Here is a 6,000-nt window from a genome sequence, read left to right on the forward strand (position 1 = left end):
CAAGCCATCTTGTCTCGCCGTTTTTGGTGAGCTGGTGGCTTGGGCCTAAAACTATTGTTGAGGGTCGTCGATGATGGCCATATTAGCTATGAGATCTGAGGGATACCTTCAATATCGTTACATAATGCTTCCTTCTCATTTGGTTTCTACTATACACCAGGGTGTAGCATTGAGTGTTTTATTATTGTCCTGTTCAGTAGTTTTGTCTGTGGTATCTAGCTCAAGTAGCAGTTAGTGTCCCAATGAAGAAAAAATTTCAGTACCAAAGATGAATGGTCGATTAGTTTTAGCTTCAAGCCATTTTAGTGTATTCTTTGTACCTGTGGCTTGTGGCTAAAACTAGTCTGCTTTTAATGTTCATCCGTGATGGCCATAGCTATGAGATCTGAGGGATGCCGACCATTAGATCCTCATACCCCATTTCATCTTTGGTCAACGTCATTTGCTCTGCTATTTATAGTATACATTCTGTGTCTGATGAGTTTGATTTGTTCCAGTTTGACTGCCCTAAGTATTTTTTCTGTTAGCAGATCTTGCACTGTACTGTCTTCTCGTCAGCCAAAGAATTTTTTAAATGGTCTTAGCTCCATATTAGCTAGGAGATCTGACGGACATAATCAAGTGGGTCCTGTTAGCCAATAATTTTTTAATTTTTTTAGGGCCATATTAGCTCGGAGATCTGATGGGCATAATCAATTGGACCTGTTAGCCAAGAATTTTTTTAAGTTGTTTTAGGGCCATATTAGCTAGGAGATCTGATGGTCATCATCAATATGATTACATGGTCCTTACTTTCTCTCTTGGTTTTTGAGACTGGGTTCTTGATGTAGATGGAAGTGAGGATCCTTTCCCCAGCTGATCGACTATGATTATACTGTGCGCACATGTAATCCTTATCAGAGGATTCCAAGCCAGAAATCTGATCCATCTCGCATGACAGCCTCTATATCTCCCCTTTCTCTCTTATACTTGACCTCTATTTTTCTTATTTGATTGGTAAATTGAATGGAAGTGAGGATCCTTTCCCCAAATGATCGACTATGATTATACTGTGCGCAACTGTAATCCTTTATCAGAGGATTCCAAGCCAGAAATCTGATCCATCTTTGTTATCTTCTGCAACCTTGGTTTTTCAATTTTGTTTTTATTTTACTAAGAAAACTCAATGGACTTAGCGTCCTTTCTAACTATACTGTGCACAAATTTAATCCTTTATAACAGGATTCCAAACCAGAGATCTGATGCACCTTGCTTTGTTTTGTTCTATTTTAACTTTCTGATTGGGCTTTGTTTCATTTTTTGAAGTTGAATGGAAGTGATTATCCTTTCCCCAAATGATCGACATTGATTAAACTGTGCGCAACTGTAATCCTTTATCAGAGGATTCCAAGCCAGAAATCTGATCCATCTCGCTCAACAATCTCAACCCCCGTTGATCTGTTGGTATTGTTTTTTTGTCCTGATTTGTAAATGGAATAGAAGTGAGGATTCTTTATCTCTTTTGATTGTGCTTTGTTTAAAAATTATCTTGTGTTTACTGTCATTTCATATTGTGTTATTGTTTTCTATTGATCTGGTCTCAAATCTTTCTCGATGAAGAGAGTACAAGCAGACGGGCGGTCTGAACTGATGCCATGTTGATATGTCTGCATCATCAGTGCTTACCCTTGTGGATAGCATCAGAGAGAAAACAAAGATCTTTCTTTTTGAACAAATAGGTTTCTGATCTCTTATTCTTAAATTCATGCCTTAGCTCAAATTCTTCCTCATAGACAGATGGTGTTCAGTTTATTACTTGACTCCAGTCTTTGTGGGACAGATCGGGTGAGGATAGTGGGATGGTTTACTTACCAACCGTTTTGCAGCATTTGCCATTGCTCTGATTCAAATGGTCTAGCCGAGATTCTCCATTTCAGCTAAGCTTTGAATTCTTTTGATTCTTCTTGTGTGGCTTTGGGTGGCAAATGAGGTGAAATATTGTATGCTAAACACTGAATCTTGGATATGTTTACAAAACTCCGCTTATTATCTGATGCCACACCTGCTTTGAACCACCTTTTCAAGTTCTCTTTTCTGCACTATTTCTTCATCACTCGTGTATTAAATTTGATTGATGGCAGTGATTTGATTCTTACCCGCGCTTCTGATTACTCCATGAAGTACAAGGGAAAACATGGTTGAATTTCTTAATATGAGCCATTCAAATCTTGTTCTCTCTCTTAGATTTGTGTGTTCTGGTTTTACCTTGGCTGTGATGATTAACACTTTCAGCAAACATGCCAGTTCTGCTTCTGAGAATTCATGACTGAAAATTTTGTTATACAAGATCTGAGCCATTTTGCACTTAGGAAAGTTGTGTTCTCCAATGGTAGATACCTGAAGATTAATGATTAATTACCTTGGTCTCTTCCATAAGTTCTATCAGCATGTAAATTCTTCTCAGCATGTAAATTCTTCTGAAACACCATCTGAATTGCCAATGACGCCACACCCAACATTTGCAGGTGCAGATAGCTCTAGGATCCTGTTTACAGGATGAACCTACCTGGAGGCGCTGTATCCACATGACATTCATGGGCAAGTCTGAGGTTCTTATGATCACGGAACTATTCTTCCTGTTTTCAAGTTGACTTCTGCTCTTTTTAATTGGTAAATTAAGTGGTTGTGTATTTATCTTTACCGAGTTTAACTATCCTCTCACAAGTACCTCTGATTTGCGGAAGAGGCTGAAAAACTCGCAGATTGTGTGTTGTCATCAGCTTCGTCTCTTTGTCCTACGAGATGGGAGTTAAATAACGACACCAGATTCACTCATATACATTCTGGCCTGAATCATCTGTGCAGCAGAACCAATGTAAAAGTTATCTTAGGAAACAAACTCATGTTCAATGTGTGGTGATAGTCAGTTCAGCGTTGCAGTCTTATTTGCCTTAAACAGAACTGATGGAATAAAAACCTGAAAACATAAATAGAAACTGCTCTATGAAATATAAAAAAGCTGGGTGTACCATTGTCCTGTTTGAGTAGCTTTGTTTGTGGTATCTAGCTTGAGCAGCATTGTCCAGATGAAGAACGATGAAGAACAACATATAGTACCTAAGATGGCTTGAATTAGTTTTAGCTTCAATCCATTGTAGTCTTTATTTCTTCTGATTTGTGGTTAAAACTAGTTATTGTTCATGCTCTATTTCATAAGAGTGGAATAGGAAATTAAGATGAGGATGGTATCATCATAAAGAAAGATAGAGTAATATAATATCGTATGCCAATAGCTATGAGATCCGAGGGATGCGTCTATTTGAGACATGATTTTTCCCCAGGAGTTGATTTGGCTCTGCAACACTTCTATTCCATTTTAAGATGTAGCCCAATAGAATGTGATGCCCACCTTATGTCGCCCTTTTGTTATCTAGGGAGGTTTTCTTCTCCATGAAATAACATTCTACAGATGATTAGAATATTTGGCTTAGATGTCCATGTGCCTCTTCCTTTCACTAGTGGACACCAGTGGCGCTTCATTCTCTTCTACATTAGTATGCTTTTGTATTTTCCTCTTCATCTTGTTTCATTAGACTTGTCAACAGTAGGTCGCCTTTGAGAGAACCTTGTGGATTTTGTCTTTCATGCTGGTTCCGTTGCGGGCGTTACACTGATCTAGAGCCTCCACCGTGTCTCACCCTCCACATCTGTTGCTGGGTGTTGGATTGGTTCTTAAACATTTTGAATCTAATCTTTGTTTTTCTATGGTTGTATGGCTGCTGTTTCTCATTTTTGTCAGTGGCCTTCATAATCCCGGATTAACTAGCTTAGCTGTTCTTCTGATTCATGGGAGGCCAAGACCGATGTCTGGGAGTTTCGCTGATAGCGCCTTCTTTACTAGTGGAGGTGCTTCATTAGTAACTTGCCACACAGACAAATTGATTTCTCCTTTTCTGTTTGTTCATGTGTTGATGTTCTGTTGGTTTGATTCGGGGAGCTCAGTCCCATTGTCCGGCCGCCGTTCTCTTGGTGGATCTGAGTTTACCAAGCTCCCGAAAGGTATTCAGGTGGCGCTTAGAGCACAAATCCGTCTGATGGATCTTGGGTTACGCTCGCCCCCAAATTCCTGTTTAATCTTTCTTCATGCTTTCTTTTGTCTTGTATAATTCGAGTTCTTGTTGCACCACTATTTTGGTGTTTTGAACTTTTGGGGGTGCAGTGATTATAAAACATTCCTTGTACTGACAGGAGATCCCTGTGAACGACTCCTATACACCCATAGAATCTGAGCATCAACAAACCATGCTTGTTTCATTGGATTCTTAATTTGTTTTCTTATTTTTAATATGCGGTTCATTGTTATTTTCACCTGATCTGTCTCTTTTCATTTCTGTGTTTTGATTTTGTTTGTTTCTTTTGGAGAGTTGCGATGAGGATAACAAGCTCCCTCTTCTGAAAGCATTGACGACATCGCTGGCAGAATCGAACCAATTAAATATTGCCACCACTGAGCAACTCCTTTTCAGTTGTTGACTATTTGGCATTCGCTTATTCTTGCCTTCAAGTCTGCAAAATCTGTTTGGATCATGAGGAGGTACTGATGCATAATCCAACACTTGATCCGAGGGCGGCTTAAGCCGCCCATGTGATGTCATCTTTGCATCTGAATCCACCATTGATTTTTTTCTCATTTGGTCCAGTTTTTTGTTAATCTGGTCAGTATCAGAGGATGAAACCTTGAAACAATCTTAGGACACCTTCTGACACAGTGCTTATTTTCCTGTGAATGAGAAGTCATTTATATTCTGATGATACACCCTGTTTCTTTGATTTTTTGGCCCAAGGTTTGATGTTTAGGGCCCTGTTTTCTATTAGAACGCAATTGGAGCCTATGATGATTAGCTTTATGTTGGAATTACCGTCAGATTCCAAATGACGATATTTTTGCGGCTTTCTGAGGCTTAATACAGCTTAGCTCTTCTACTTTTTTTTGTATTTTTAACTTTCTTAACAACTCCTCCTCCACTGCCAAGTGTCCTCCTTCGGAACCTTTGTAGTTTGGTCTGGGATGGCATCCCCAGTCGCACTTGTTTTTTTTCAGCTGTGTGAGTGATTTTAAACAGGTCTCTAGGGATTCTCTATTATGTTTGTTTGCTCTGATTTTTTTTTTGCATATAGTATCTAAAATGTGCCAGTTGCCGCATCTCAATGCTTGTGTTTTACGTGGTTATAAGAGACTACAATTCTGTTACTAGAATATAAGGTCTGTGCTTCATGAATTTCCATTGATCTAGGTTTGACAACCATGTCTGAGGTTCCAACTTCCAGGTACAGGTCGGCGATGACCGTAACTGTCCCAAGAGGCTGCAAGATAGCATTGCTTCTTTCTTAGTAGCAGAGCTTACGCCTCTTCTGTTTTTCTTTATACTTTTGAACCCAAAAAGTTGAACCAGTTGGCTGTAGATTTGTGGAGAATATACACTTTTTTGCTGTATTAATAGAACATTTATTGTAATCCTGTTACTCTTATCTTATTTTGACATTTGTAAACATGTCTCGGTGCCATCCATAAATCGACTTTCCCTCTATGTTGAGTTCCAGTATTGATAAGAATTCAAGTTCTTATGTTATGCATGGATGTTGGATGAGAGACAGGAATATACCAATTATTAGTTGGGGACTATTCGGAGTTTTGAGTATGCTGTGTCTGCCTGTGGCACCGATGGGCTTCCTGAACTGTGCATCGGAGCGTCCAACCCCTTTTCACAATTCCGTGGAGGAAATGTTAAGTAGAGGGCTTGCTGACAGAAAAAAAAGTATTTTTGCCTTTGCATTTTGTGTTCCCCTCCCACAGGAATCCCGCCGACCAGATAAACAGAATTGTTTTAGGTCGAATCATTTGCTGTGTGAAGATAAATGACTGTTTTTTATTATCTGTTGTAGCAAATTGAGAAGTGTGTTAAGTGCAATTGCAAATGGCTTGTTTTGTACACAAATACTATTCGTTGTTTTTTTTATTGG

General features: G+C 39.1%; 14 non-coding genes and 1 pseudogene across 14 annotated transcripts; all 15 read left to right on the forward strand.

Annotated features, from left to right (window-relative positions):
* The first annotated feature begins 830 nt into the window (after positions 1–830).
* Positions 831–928, forward strand: LOC123171685 (small nucleolar RNA Z103). Its single transcript, XR_006485361.1, has one exon. It is a non-coding gene; the product is annotated as a small nucleolar RNA Z103 (small nucleolar RNA).
* A 77-nt stretch (positions 929–1,005) lies between these two features.
* LOC123171684 (small nucleolar RNA Z103) lies at positions 1,006–1,104 on the forward strand. Its single transcript, XR_006485360.1, has one exon. It is a non-coding gene; the product is annotated as a small nucleolar RNA Z103 (small nucleolar RNA).
* Positions 1,105–1,309: 205 nt separating this feature from the next.
* LOC123171686 (small nucleolar RNA Z103) lies at positions 1,310–1,408 on the forward strand. Its single transcript, XR_006485362.1, has one exon. It is a non-coding gene; the product is annotated as a small nucleolar RNA Z103 (small nucleolar RNA).
* Positions 1,409–1,956: 548 nt separating this feature from the next.
* On the forward strand, positions 1,957–2,040 carry LOC123171703 (small nucleolar RNA R16). Its single transcript, XR_006485373.1, has one exon. It is a non-coding gene; the product is annotated as a small nucleolar RNA R16 (small nucleolar RNA).
* Positions 2,041–2,114: 74 nt separating this feature from the next.
* LOC123171786 (small nucleolar RNA U36a) lies at positions 2,115–2,199 on the forward strand. Its single transcript, XR_006485403.1, has one exon. It is a non-coding gene; the product is annotated as a small nucleolar RNA U36a (small nucleolar RNA).
* A 44-nt stretch (positions 2,200–2,243) lies between these two features.
* On the forward strand, positions 2,244–2,339 carry LOC123171678 (small nucleolar RNA Z223). Its single transcript, XR_006485354.1, has one exon. It is a non-coding gene; the product is annotated as a small nucleolar RNA Z223 (small nucleolar RNA).
* Positions 2,340–2,475: 136 nt separating this feature from the next.
* On the forward strand, positions 2,476–2,590 carry LOC123171697 (small nucleolar RNA Z278). The gene has a single exon (XR_006485367.1). It is a non-coding gene; the product is annotated as a small nucleolar RNA Z278 (small nucleolar RNA).
* Positions 2,591–2,704: 114 nt separating this feature from the next.
* LOC123171770 (small nucleolar RNA snoR97) lies at positions 2,705–2,809 on the forward strand. Its single transcript, XR_006485389.1, has one exon. It is a non-coding gene; the product is annotated as a small nucleolar RNA snoR97 (small nucleolar RNA).
* Positions 2,810–3,789: 980 nt separating this feature from the next.
* Positions 3,790–3,914, forward strand: LOC123171775 (small nucleolar RNA snoR83). The gene has a single exon (XR_006485394.1). It is a non-coding gene; the product is annotated as a small nucleolar RNA snoR83 (small nucleolar RNA).
* A 274-nt stretch (positions 3,915–4,188) lies between these two features.
* Positions 4,189–4,273, forward strand: LOC123171780 (small nucleolar RNA snoR8a). Its single transcript, XR_006485397.1, has one exon. It is a non-coding gene; the product is annotated as a small nucleolar RNA snoR8a (small nucleolar RNA).
* Positions 4,274–4,398: 125 nt separating this feature from the next.
* On the forward strand, positions 4,399–4,494 carry LOC123171661 (small nucleolar RNA R30/Z108). Its single transcript, XR_006485342.1, has one exon. It is a non-coding gene; the product is annotated as a small nucleolar RNA R30/Z108 (small nucleolar RNA).
* Positions 4,495–4,559: 65 nt separating this feature from the next.
* On the forward strand, positions 4,560–4,652 carry LOC123171782 (small nucleolar RNA snoR31). The gene has a single exon (XR_006485400.1). It is a non-coding gene; the product is annotated as a small nucleolar RNA snoR31 (small nucleolar RNA).
* Positions 4,653–4,697: 45 nt separating this feature from the next.
* Positions 4,698–4,795, forward strand: LOC123171762 (small nucleolar RNA snoR31/Z110/Z27). The gene has a single exon (XR_006485385.1). It is a non-coding gene; the product is annotated as a small nucleolar RNA snoR31/Z110/Z27 (small nucleolar RNA).
* A 69-nt stretch (positions 4,796–4,864) lies between these two features.
* On the forward strand, positions 4,865–4,945 carry LOC123171768 (small nucleolar RNA snoR77Y). Its single transcript, XR_006485387.1, has one exon. It is a non-coding gene; the product is annotated as a small nucleolar RNA snoR77Y (small nucleolar RNA).
* A 31-nt stretch (positions 4,946–4,976) lies between these two features.
* On the forward strand, positions 4,977–5,110 carry LOC123171758 (uncharacterized; annotated as a pseudogene).
* Positions 5,111–6,000: the final 890 nt, after the last annotated feature.

This window comes from Triticum aestivum, chromosome 7D (assembly GCF_018294505.1).
Source record: "Triticum aestivum cultivar Chinese Spring chromosome 7D, IWGSC CS RefSeq v2.1, whole genome shotgun sequence".
NCBI lineage: Eukaryota > Viridiplantae > Streptophyta > Magnoliopsida > Poales > Poaceae > Triticum > Triticum aestivum.